The sequence below is a fragment of the Rattus norvegicus genome, chromosome 2, assembly GCF_021556685.1.
Source record: "Rattus norvegicus strain SHRSP/BbbUtx chromosome 2, alternate assembly SHRSP_T2T, whole genome shotgun sequence".
NCBI classification, from domain to species: Eukaryota; Metazoa; Chordata; class Mammalia; order Rodentia; family Muridae; genus Rattus; species Rattus norvegicus.
The window spans coordinates 203,717,226-203,730,637 of NC_141535.1; the positions used below are offsets into that span (position 1 = coordinate 203,717,226).

General features: G+C 37.4%; 1 long non-coding RNA gene across 1 annotated transcript in view; it reads left to right on the forward strand.

The window, feature by feature from the left end:
• LOC134485951 (uncharacterized) overlaps positions 1-12,499 on the forward strand; it is a 165,360-nt gene extending 152,861 nt beyond the window's left edge. Inside the window, exons 2-4 of the long non-coding RNA XR_015672462.1 lie at positions 4,327-4,410; positions 6,850-6,950; positions 10,841-12,499. This is a non-coding gene — a long non-coding RNA (uncharacterized LOC134485951). The remainder of the gene's footprint in view (positions 1-4,326; positions 4,411-6,849; positions 6,951-10,840) is intronic.
• The last annotated feature ends 913 nt before the right edge of the window (positions 12,500-13,412 follow it).

Sequence of the window (13,412 nt, forward strand, 5' to 3'; positions counted from 1 at the left end):
ATCTATCTGTCTGTCTGTCTGTCTGTCTATCTATTTATCTATCTATCATCTTCTATATTGTGTGTGCTTGCATGTATATAAGCCACAATTAAATGTGCAATGGTCAGAAGAAAATTTATGGGGAGCTCTTTCTTTTCTTCCACTATATGTATTTAACAGGTTCAATTATTTATTATATATAAGTACAATGTAGCTGTCTTCAGACAAACCAGAAGAACATATCAGATCTCATTACAGATGGTTGTGAGCTACAATGTGGTTACTGGGATTAGAACTCAGGACCTACTGAGCCATCTCTCCAGCCCTATATTTAAAATATTATTTTAAATTTGTGTTATTTCTCTTTTTCCAAAAAGTGCAGGCCTAATCTTGTCCAGAGCTTCATGACATGGTTTAATGACTATGTCTACAATTACTGAACACTATATTTACTGATAGTTTATTTAACATTTTTTTGGTTCTTTTTTTCGGAGCTGGGGACTGATAGTTTATATGTAGGGCTATTGGTCTTATATATACGGTTATTGGTCCTGCATCTGTTCTGCCACAGGGCTCTGTGGAGAGGCAGGATGTGGGAAGTGACCATGCTTACCCACACTGTCTCTTGGACCGGTGTTGGGCTGTAGGGCAGTCACAGGACACTGCTCCAGGGTAGGGAGTTGCAGTTTCAGGCACAGGGCAGCCTTAGCTGTCTCAGGAGTCCCTGGTCTGGAGGCTGGGTCTATCTGGTTATTAGGCTCTCAGACACCCAGTTGCCACTGGATGCCGCGGAAGAGCAGAGAACAGAGTTGGGTCCAAGGGCTGGTTCTAGCTTGGGGACAAGAGGCAAATGAAGGGGAGCTCCAGCTGGTCCCAAGGGGAGCATCTTTGGCTTGATGGCTGAATGCTTGAGCTTGGTGGTGGTCCTGGCTGGGAGGGCAGAGGGGCCTTCCATGGAGATTAGACAGCGATTCTGTAGGCAAAGGCTTTCTCCATGACTTCCCACGGAGAATTCTGATGAAAATAGGTAGTCCAAAGCCTTTATTGTCATGGTGAAAGCTTGATGTGTAAAACCATACCCCACTTCTCAGGGTGGGCCTGAGATTAAATATCTTTTGCAGTGAGAAATATTTGGGAAGGAAAGCTTATTGGCTAAGCCTTCCAGAACTGCAGTATCAAGATCAACACAGTTTGCCACTGGGATCACAGACAGATCAATACATTTATCTAGCATTTACATAGGTTTTGGAGATCCAAGCTCCAATCTTCATACTTGTTTGACAAGCTCTAAAATAGCTGATTTATTTTAGTCTTTTGGACTTTGGAAAAAATAAGACATAGCTGTATTGTTTCCTTCTCATGTTCTTTGTATAAAATTCCCCAAACCATTGATATTTTCTTAGTAAAAGTGCTAGATCACTTGTTGCAGTATTTTGTCTCTATTTCCATTCCTAGGATAGTGCTCCTGATGCCCTTGTACACTGGATGCCAAGAGACAACATTATGCTAATATTTGATAGTGACTCCTCATAAATGGCTTGTAAATCCCATGTAGTGTCCTGGGTAATGAACTGCTTTCTGTTCTAAACATATAAATCCTGATTGGCTTCTGAAAAGAATTTGTCACCAGAAAGACCAAGTCAAATTACCTCTGTGGAGGGTACAGTAGCTGAAATTGGAATTAACGATCGATCATGTGTATCTAACGAAGGCTTCATAAAATTCTCTCACTGTGGGATTTACAGAGCATCAATGAGGATGTGTTATGATGGACACTTTTACCTCCTTTCACCTGACACTTTATCTATATCCTTTATTATAGGCAGTTTTTACTGTTAAGTAAATGTAATTAGTAGTTTTTAAGTTTTGTAAACTGTTCAAGCAAATTTAGTGAACTCAAGAAGGCATAACGAGAGTCTGAACTTCTAACTGTCAGATATGTGATAACCTTGAACTCATTATTAGAATCTGTTGATGTTTTATGTAACAGAGCCCTGTGATTCATAAGAACATCTTGAGGTAGATGATGCCAGAATTGAACTGAATTACAGAACACTCAGCTGATATCTCCTAGGTTAGTTAGTGTATGGAACAACCCTTTAGACATCTGGTATGAGGAATGTGATATATAATTATGGAACAGAATAGAGTCAGAAAAACTTTGTTCTGTTTTGCTTGCTTGCCCCTCTATTTTATTGAGATTGTGTCTCATTGTGATGCCAGGCTGGCTTTGAACTCAGTATTCTCCTGCTTGTGTCTTCCAAGTGATGTGATTATAGGTATATACTTTCAGTTCCTGCTTTTTGTCTTTGCTTTTGCTTGTTTTGTTTTTCCTTCTCCTTTCTTCCTTCCTTCTTTTCTTTTTCATTCCTGAGTAGAGTCTCACTATGTTGCCCAACATGGCCTGAAGACCTAGACCTTACCATGTAGACCATGCTGGCCTTGAATTCATATTCTTCTGTCTGACTCTGCCTCTTGAGTTCTGGGATCAAAGAAATGTGCAATTATATCCAGCGTTTACATTTATTTCTTACTGATGACTGCAAATTGTTTTGATGCCTTTATATACATTTCTAGGATGCAGCTATGGGAATACCTTTCAGTATTTGTATAATCTTGAGCTTTATTTTTATGATATTACAATTATGGAATACATGATTAATTCTAGCAATAAAACGATTTTGTATTCTGAAGTTTACATTTACTTTATGCAAAATCCATAAATTCATTAGTATTAAAAAAGCATTGAGTTATTACAGAACAGATTAGTATAGCAAATATATATTTTACCTGAATATCTGTGTATATGTATATATATATATATTAATGATAAAATTACTATATCTCAGATTATTTGGTGAGGAAATTTGGCTTAAGGATTGCCTATAATCTACTGGATATAAAATAGTTCTGTTCTGTGACTTCTATTTTTAGCAAAGAACATACTCTTACTTTACATTTAATTCTGCCGTTTATAATGAATGAATATTCATTTGATCAGTGGAAATATGCTATAATTTCAGAACATCCAAATTTTATGTGGTGATTTAGTCTTTTGGCTTTTTGATACAAGGTCTTACTATGTAGTTCCACTAAACCTGGAACTGATTATGTAGACTTATCTGGACTTGAATTTGTGAAAATTCTCCTATCTCTCTTCCCCAGTGTTGGGAATATAAACAGGGGGCAACACATCTGATCTTCATGTTGTTTACCTGTTTGGGTATAGATTCCTAAACATCTTATTACCTAGTAATTTTTTAGACCACAGGAAAGTGTGTTGAAAATAAATTATGATACTTTTCAGCATATATAGAAGCTCAGTACAATGAAAACTATTGCTTGGTCACACACAGAAGATTTTAAAAATCACTAATAGTTAGGATACTATCAACCTAAATGTCTGTGAAGAGCTAGTTTATGTCCTTGCTAGTCAATATCTACCAGCTTTCATAGTCATATGTAAGTGAATATATAGAGCAGGATGGCAATGATCATATGTAGCAATTCCCAAGCCTAAAACAATGGGACAGCATGGTATAGATATTATAAGGTAACCTTTTCCTCTCTTTTTATGTTGGCATTACTGCTTTTGACACAACTTCGAGAAATAAAAATGTCTTTTGGAAAGCAGAGCAGGAAAATGTATTCCCAGAAGGATTTGTAAAATGAAAGTTGGAAAACCTGAGTGGAAACAGACTTCTGAAAAGTCAGTCTTATTTCTCTATAACCAATTTTGTTAAAAAAAACTTATGCATTTGATTATATTACTGTAGTAAATTTTCAAATGTTAAGTTAAAGAATTGATACAGAAATTATAATGCAATATATTAAACTCTGTAAAAAAACAACATGCCAGACAATATAAAATTTTCTGCCTGAGACTGATCTGTTCTGTAAGCATTTGAACTCATTAGGCAGAGCTTTTTTTCTTTTGCTACTACTGTTATTTCTATGTTAGACAGTTTGATAATTTTAGTGGGGCAAATTTTATTTTCATTTTGGTAGCTTTACAAAGTTCACTGTAGTTCAGTGATTTTAAAGAGTTGCCACTTTAAATTGCATTGTTCTACAGGCCAGTAAGTCAGACAGAACACAGCAAGAAAAGCTTGTCTCTCCTCTGTGTGATATCTGGTAAGATGATGGAGCTCAAGGTAGTTATATTTGAACTTCATCTAGTGTGGCTTAAGAACCTAGTCTTGGCTTGAACACCTGGTGTCACATACTTAGAGCCTCATGGCTTGAGTCTGTTTTAGCCATCTACTGAGTGTCTTGGATTTGTTCTTGTACTTACTAGATATCTTGCTCTCTTATCGTACCTGTTCACGATCCATATTGTGTTTCCAGCAGGTTGGATGACCTTCTCATGTGGCTGCTCAGACAAGGCACAGAAGCAAAGTCTGCAATGTCTACAGATCTGGCCTGGAAAGGGTATAATGCTAATGTTCAGAGCATTCAGGGTCTATACTTAAAAGGAAGAGGTGCAACAAGGGTTAGAATAGGAAGACCATGGATTTGGAGATAATCATCGAAAGAATAATCTTCCATTGTGTGACTTCTTTTCCCTTAAAAACTCATAGTCCGAACCCTACTTTTCCAACATGACTAATTTTCGTATTAGATTCAGGCTTCCAAACATGAGGGCAATCCAGGAATTCATTGTACAAGCCAGGTTCAGGTGAGATGAGAGCCTTTGACAGGCTTCTCTTATTCTGATACTGAAGTTAAGAGACAAACTTGTTGGCCCATCATACTCCCAAGCTGCAGTTAATCTGGTAGAACAAGAACACTATCTTTAGTCACAATTTTAAAGAGAACAATTTGGTCCAAAATAATAGAACTAACAGTGTAGTGCATTACAGTTGTCCCTTGATATCCATTTTACTAAACCAATAATTCTACCTTCAGACTACTGTGAATACTGACTGCCAATTCTTCTATGCTGCAGGGTTGAGACCTATGGTTAGGATGCTATGTGTCAGAACTTGTTTGTCTGTCTTCATGCATTGTAGAATCTGTGCTTTACCCCAAGTAACTGAAAGTTTTATGATGTCAGGTTCAATTTTTTTGAAAATGCACATTTCTTTCGAATTATAACTTAAAAATATGACACCTACTTAATGACTTCTGGCAAAAGAAAGTAAAAAGGAGTTATTATTGGCAGGAGCAATGGATCATGGTATTTGGGGGAGGGTCAGATTTCTTCACAGTAGATTCTATCTAACATAATGATTGTAAGGTAGAATAAACATGACATTTAGCTGATCTATCCCTCAGCCTTTCCCAGCATTAACTGTAAGCAGATTAATAGAGTTACTAAGGCCTGAGAATGGCAACAAGAGACTGTGGTACATCATAAAAAGATGGGAGTCTGTGTCACAATAGTAGCTGTTATTGCAGTTTCATCACTGCTTTTTATTTCCTCTTCTCCTGTGAATGTGTTTTCAATAAGAGGCTTCACAAGAGTCCTGCATTTGAACTATATTTCTTAGGATCCCAATTTGAAAGGCAAAATTTTGTGTTCACAAAAACAATAATCTCTTATAGTTGGATAAATGCAATATGCTAAATATTCCTTAGGATGTTTCATTCTGTTCAAACAAGGGAAGTACTTTTCTTATAGAGTTTTTATAAAGATTGAGGAAAAGAAGTTAAGTAATTTCACTGAGCAGAGGTATAATTGGAACAATGGTGGCTTGAATAGTTGTACAAACATCTTAGGTAATCTAAATATTATTCACTTTTGTTTTTTCTTTGCTCACTTTGGTCCACACCTGTTTGTGGAGTGGAAGTGGTAAAATTACAACATAAATTTCATACACAATTGTTTCTTCTGATAAATGCAGTAAAGCTTTTTCTCTTTCTACACACTACCAAAGGAATAACAGAACCTTAGTGAAATTAAGGTATATTTAAAGAAAAAATTAGTTTAATTAATTTAATTTCCATATATATTTTTCTATGGGTATTTTACCTGCATGTACACAAGTGGACTATATGTGTACATGATGCCTTTAGAATTTAGAAGGCTTTGGATCTCCTGGGACTAGAGTAACAGATGGCTGTGAACTGCCATGTGGGCACTGGGTATTGAAACCTAGTCCTCTTGGAGAATAGCCAGTACTCTTAAAAACTGGCACAAGTTTTACCTTAATTTGTCTTTTGTTGTTACATACTACTTTAATCAAAAATTCTTTTAAATGTGTAAAAATTGCTTTGTACAAATCAAAAGCCACTATAACTACCTGCTATAAATATAATTGATTATATAATTAAGTCACCGCATGAAAGAACACATCACACAATATCCTCTGATCCAATTGATAAGATATAATTTGCCCATCTAGACAACACAAAATCCTGTACATACCCATCCCTTAAGAATAGCCATAACAACTTCTATGTGCAGTGAGGAATCTTAACATCCACCACCGTGTTCTCTGAGTTTCTTTCTCCTCATACCAGCTACCTGTCCCCTTTCTAAAACTTTTCTCCTGCCCATCCTTCCTTCTTGTCCAATGACAAGCCTCGTTCTATCCTGTACCTGGCTTCACCTGCATAATGACATCAACCTGCAACATTAGGTCACTATACAGCCCAAGTTAGTCTTGAACTCAGAATGTAGATCAAGATTGTTTCAGATTTACTATGCCACAGAAGCTGGTATCAAATTCACCATGAAGTTTAGGGGTTTGCCTAAAACTCAAGACTTCTCAAACTTAGTGTGATGGTTTGTAAATGCTTGACCCAAAGAGTGGCACTATTAGATGTTGTGACCTTGTTGGAGGAAGTGTGTCACTGTGGGGGTGGGCTTGGAGACCCTCCTCCTAGCTGCCTGAGGATGCTGAGTCTGTTCCTGGCTTCCTTCAGGTGAAGATGTAGAACTCAGCTCCTCCTGCACCATGCCTGCCTGGATGCTGTGATGTTGCCATGCTTCCGCCTTAATGATAATGGACTGAACCTGTGAATATGTAAGTCAATGTTTTAAATGTTGTCCTTTATAAAACTTACATTGGTCATGGTGTCTGTTCACAGCAATAAGATCCTAACTAAGACACTTAGTCTCTGAAGTCAAAGGATCATAGGGCCATACCATCATGCGTTGCTCCAGTTAGCAATCTTTCTGGACAGTTATGGCCATATTTTAGTGAATTTTCTCTCAATAGATATTTTTCACTTACATTTCCCTGACTATTGAAACAAATTTCTACTTGTTACCTTTTTACTTCATATTATCTGTCTAGATACTTTATTCATCTAAATGACTTTATATTTTTATCCATTCATGAGATTCCCCACTGCACTTTAACAATTCATCTGATCTTTTTCCAAAATTTTATTATTTTGACATTAGACATTTGGAAATTAATATTTAATTTGTACAAAGTAAAATTTTGGCTGATTTTATCCTTGCATATTCATTAATCAACATATTAATAAGCAAAGATCATATAGCAATACATAAGATATGCACATTGCATTTAACAAACATATATACACACATACATACAAACTAAGGGCTGGGAGGTGGTGGTATATCCTTTTAACCCAACATTGAGGAGGCAGAGGAAAGTGGATCTCTCTGCATTTGGGCCATGTGAACTAAACTAAAGTGCACCTTCTTACAAGTAATGGCATTACATGCTTCTGGGATTGTTTTTCCAGTGCAGATGTAAAGCAGCTATGAACATAATTGAGCAAGGGACCCTGTGGTATAGTGGGGAGTATTTTGGGTCCATGCCCAGGAGTGGTATAGCTGGGTCTTGAGCTAGAACTTGTAGACAGGAGCCTAGCATAACTGTCTTCTGAGAGGTTTCATCCAGCAGTGGATGAAAACAGATGCAGAGACCCACAGCCAAACATGAGACAGAGCTAGGGGAATTTTGTAGAAGAGTGGGGGATAGGATTGAGGGAGCTGGCAGGATCAAAGGCACCATCCAAAAACCCACAGAGACTAAACCATCAATCAAGAGCATATGAAGGCTAGACCTAGGCCTCCTACACAATTGTAGCTGATGTGCACCTTGGTCTTCATGTGGGGCTCCTAACAATTGAAATAGAGACTGTCATTGACACTGTCGCCCCCTTCCCCTAGCTGGACTGCCTGATTGGACCTCAGTGAGAGAGGATACACTTAGTCCTGCTGAAATTTGATGTACCATGTTGGTACCCATGGGAAGCTTCTGCTTCTAAGAAGGGGAGGGGTTAGTGGAGGGAGGTGCAGGTAGGAGAGGAACCGTTAAGGAGAGGAGGAAGTGGGGCTTCAATTGCAATGTAAAATTGATAGATAATTAATAAAAATGAATTTTAAAATAAATTATCAAAAATTCTCAGATCTGCTGTTGCGGTAAAAATAAAAATCTGTGGAACCCTGCGTACCCTGGTGGTCACATTCTTGTTAGCTCCAACTGCAGCAGGTCATTGGAACTAACGTTAATTTATCTCAGTAGCTCCACACTGCCACTAGTAAGAGGCAGAAACTGGAAACACCCTAGATGTACCTCAACCAACAAATGTATAAAGAAAATATGCTACATTTCCACATTGGAATACCCTTCAGCTATTAAAAAAGACTTCATGAAGTTTGCAAGAAAATGAGTGGAACTAGAAAATATCATCCTGAGTGAGGTCAACCAGACCCAGAAAGACAGATGTGGTATATACTCACTTATAAGTGGGCATTAAGCATAGAGTCACCATGTTATAATCCACAGACTCAAAGAAACTAAGTAACTAGGAGGATTCAAGGGAGGATGCTTCAATCTCATTCAGAAGAGGAAATAAAATAGACATCTGAGGTGGGTAGAAGGAGGCAACTGGATAGGAGTGGGTAAAGGAAAGGAGCAGGTATGGGGATCAGGTGTGAGGAGAAGGAGGGACCGGAAGGGAGTTGATGGGGGAAAATGGAAATCAGTTGAGAAGAATCTCAGGAGTGAGGCAGAGACTTCTGGAGTGGGAGACTTTCATGAGTCTATGGGAATGGCCATAGCTGAGACTCCTAGCAACTGGAGATAAGAGACTGAAGTGGCTACCTCCTGTAGTCAGACTGTACTTCTAGTGGACAGATGATAGGGAGCATGAAATGATCACCTCCTATAACTAGGCAAGCATTCCAGTGGATGTAGTGGGACCCACAAAACTGTAGACCCAAATCTGTCCTGCCTACCAGATGCACAGAGATCAAGATGAAAGAGAAGCTGAGGGAATGGCCAACCAATGACGGGCCTAACGAGACCTGTACTATGGAGAAGAGCCAACCCCTGACACTATCAATGATACTCTGTGCAGACAGGGGCATGCACATAATTGCTGTTTTAATTGATAAAAGCCATGAATGTCATAATACAAGTAATTTGAAAATGTGAAATAATAAAATAAATAAATCATACCCCAGCGAAGGTATTAAGCTCTAAGTTTTAATGCTCAGCATACCTGTATGATTCCCTTGCTTTATTGCGGGTCAGTTGCTTACTTGATTGAAATGGGGGGAATACAAATTGATAAAATATAGTTATGGAAAAAACCTAAAGTGTCTTTTTCTTGAAAATAATTTTAAACTCCCTGTCAAGTGGCAGAGACATATCTGAGTATAAACCTCCTGGACCAAAAGATGAATATGTCTATCTGCTTATATGTGGATCTTAGCTGTAAAGCCAATGATAATCAAGCTACAATACTTAGACCCACAGAAGGTATATATAGAATAAGGGACTAAAGGGAACAGATAGCTCTCAGGAGAAAAGGAAATTAGAATAGATAACTCTGGACAGACAAGGAAACTTGCATGGGAGTATCAAGCAGATAAAAAGAAGGAGGAGGGTCTGTGGGAAGAAATTAAGGAAGAGACAGCTTAAATTACGTGACATCTGAGGGTAGTATGAAAATCTAATGCCATAGAAACTTCCCAAAATATATACATATATGAAGGCAGTCTAAATGAAATTACTACCTGGCCCACACAAAGTTTCAGTCAAGATGGGCTTACATCTAACAGAGATGTAGCCTAAGATGTTTTATCAGTTTCCCCAAACACACCAGGTTGTTTCCAAGGCTATAGGTTGTTCTTGACAAACCGTTAACACCTCAGTGCTTAAAGACAGCATCTACTACTCACTGGAGGTGGAAATATATAACTTGTACCTACCTGTAGCCTTTACTGCTCTGTTTAGTGTCTTTGGTATAGGAAAGTGTAAAAATAACTTTTATTTATTTGATGTAATTGTCATCATGGAGGCTTACTGTTGAATGACCTCACCCTTTCGAGCTCTTTCTGAAGCCTGGGTGGCTATAATCCAGAGTGTATGTACAATCTGGCAAGACTGTATAGACCTAGGTGGTCTTTAGATGGGATCCCTTGCCAAAGCAGATATGATTCTTGATGAAAATTCCTATACAGGAAGGTATTGTCCATGTTATCAAAAAAGAAACATGGCCAACAAGTCAGCAACAAACTGGTCTACAGTGGTGTGCTGCCTCCAAGATGTATTAGGGCAAAGGTGGCACGAGCTTGTAGGACTAACCAACCAATAACTGATTTGACTTAAGGCCTACTTCATAAGATGGAACCCACACTTGACATGCTCTAATAAGCCAAAATCTGTTACTAGATAGCCCAGGGTCTTTGAGTAAAATTAAATACCAATAAATAAAATGTAGTAAACATAAAATGTGATAAAAGACTACTAGTAATATTCTAGTATACTCACAGATCAGCGCCTTATTCAACCACCATCAGAGAGAGTTCCCCCTGCAGCAGATGGAAACCATTACAGAGATCCATAGCTAGATAATATGCAGAGAATGAGAGACCTTGGAAAAGTCATCCACAAATGAGATGTTTCTGACAAATCCCTCTTGTCAGAGTTTAGGGAACCCTGTGGATGGAGAGGCAGGAAGAATGGAAGATTCAAAGGAGATGGAAAGATACCAAGAAAAGAAGGCCCTCGAAATCAACATGATCAAGGTTCATATGAACTCACAGAGACTGAAGTAATCTGCAGAAGGCCAGCACATCAGAGCTTACTGTGGAGGAATTTAACCCAACAATATGGCTGCACTTGCAGGGATCATTCCAACAACCTAGTTCTGTGTGATCGGACACACTTTTAAGCCCTCTGGCTGGATTATAGACATCCCTTTAGTACATATTTTAATCACAAACAATGAAGGTAAAATTTAGTTTATAGAAGGAAGTACCATGTTTGAATATCTAATTGAGGGGCATACAAATTAATGAATCAGAGAAAGATTTGACAGAATGAGCCAGAGATGGGATGTGCCCAACTCCCATGAGACAGGAAAGAGAGGATTTAAGAGAGCAGTACAGAGTGAAGAGTGGTGGAGGGCAGTTCACTGAATGGAGTTCAGTTTAGTTCAGTTCAACTCAGTTCAGTTCAAATCAATTCAGTTCAGTTCAGTTTAATTCGGAGCAGTTAGTTTAGTGTAGTTCGAGACAGTTGTTTTTCCAAGCAGAGCAATTCAGCCAGCCAGAAGCTGAGAGAGGCCAGTTTTAATCAGTCAATATAGAAATAAATTTGAGTCACATCAGCTGAGTTGAACCAGCCAACAAGAGTTCAGTTCAAAAAGATATAGAAATAGCAAACACACTTAGCAGTAAGCCTCCTAAATGACAATTACATCTGACAAATAAAAATTACTTTTAGTGTTTGTATGTGATTTGTGAGTGTGTGAATGAATGGAACTCTGATTTGTATGCCTTCTCTCAGTCTTTTTTCTTTAGATTTGTCCTGTCCAAATTTAATGGGATTGTTTTATTTTAGCTTATTATATTTTGTTACATTAAAAAATAAATGAATGACCATTATGACAAAAGTCAACAACTTGGTTGTCATTTATACTGTTTAAAGAAGAAAAATGAGTTTTTTCAATGGAGAGATACTAGGTATATTGACCACTCCAGGACACATATCATGTCCAGGAAAAATAGACCAACCTATAATGAACACCGCAGTGTTTGTGTATGCATGTGTGTGTGTGTGTGTGTGTGTGTGTGTGTGTGTGTGTGTGTGTGTTTGTGCATGTCTGTGTGTATGTGTACTTTATTTGATTATAATTTTGTGGGACTTTTTTGTGGGAGGTTGTTGTATTGGGATTTTATTTTATTTTTTATTTTTTTGGGAAAGAACATTAAGTTGCATTTTTTGTGAGGGGGAGAGGAGGATTTTGAGGAGGGCAATAATATAATCAAAATATTAAAATTTTAAATGTATTAAGTAACAAAATATAATAAAAAGAAATCCACACGAATGTATGTGATGAAATAAAAGATCAAACAGTATAAAGTGAAAATGTATCATATCTTAAATTATCTGAAATATACATATCTAAATGTACCTATTGTGTAAAAATTTATACCTAATTATGTGAATTATTGTAGCATTGTATGTGACAACACTCTTTACATTATAAAATTATTGCTAACAAAAAATTTTATAATGAGTACAGGACTCAGATTCAAGAGACTGAAAACCATATATTCAAATAAATGAATTATGAATTCAGCTATTAGATTCAGTTACTTCAATTGAGCTTTCAGCTTGTCAAGGAGGGTGCTAACCATGCTGTTTATTTTTATATGAGGGCAAGTTAAATATTCAACCTCCTATCATTTCCCAGAAAAAAGTGAATATTGAATAGTGAATAATGAATGAGAGTCTAAATGTAGCAAAGCTTTGAACAGAAAGATTTGTGCTAGACAAATAAAGAGGGTAAATGTGGTAGAATATGTATACACGGTACAACAGTTCTTTCAAAGTGAGCACAGGTCCCTCTCTACTGTTCTGAAAAGCTCCATTCATTTAAGCATGAGCTGTGAATATGGGTGAGTGTGTGTGTGTGGGTTCTGGGAAGCGAGTCTATGTCACCCGAGGCCAGCTGCATGCAGCAAATGTTTGGGGATAGCTGCATTTGTATGATTCCTTTCAGGACTTTGCAAAGAAATATTTCAGTGCAACGTGTGAAAACAGGAATCAAGTGAAAAAACTAATAAATAAATCATTATAGAGGACCTATTCAAGGAAAAATGTAAAATAGCATGTAACAGTAACTGCAAGACTGGCTAAATTCTTAATTTCATTTTAATTAAAAAATATACAGGATGAGTGTCTTACATTTGGGACAAGTCATGTATACAGAGAAAAAAGCAAAAAGGCCATATCTAAATTGTTTTAATTTTATGATGAAATCATAAATATATATAAAGATCAACAGAAACTAATTGCTCTGGAAAACCTAATAGTTACGTTTTTCTTTTCCATTGGTGTGACAAAATACATGATAAATAAAAGGAAGGATGGAAAGTTTAACCTGGGACCACAACTTCATGGAGTAAAGTCCATTAAAGAGGGGAAAGGATGGCTGCAGAAGCGGAAGGCTGTGGTCACTGCATCCGCAGTCAGGAAAGGAAGTGCTGG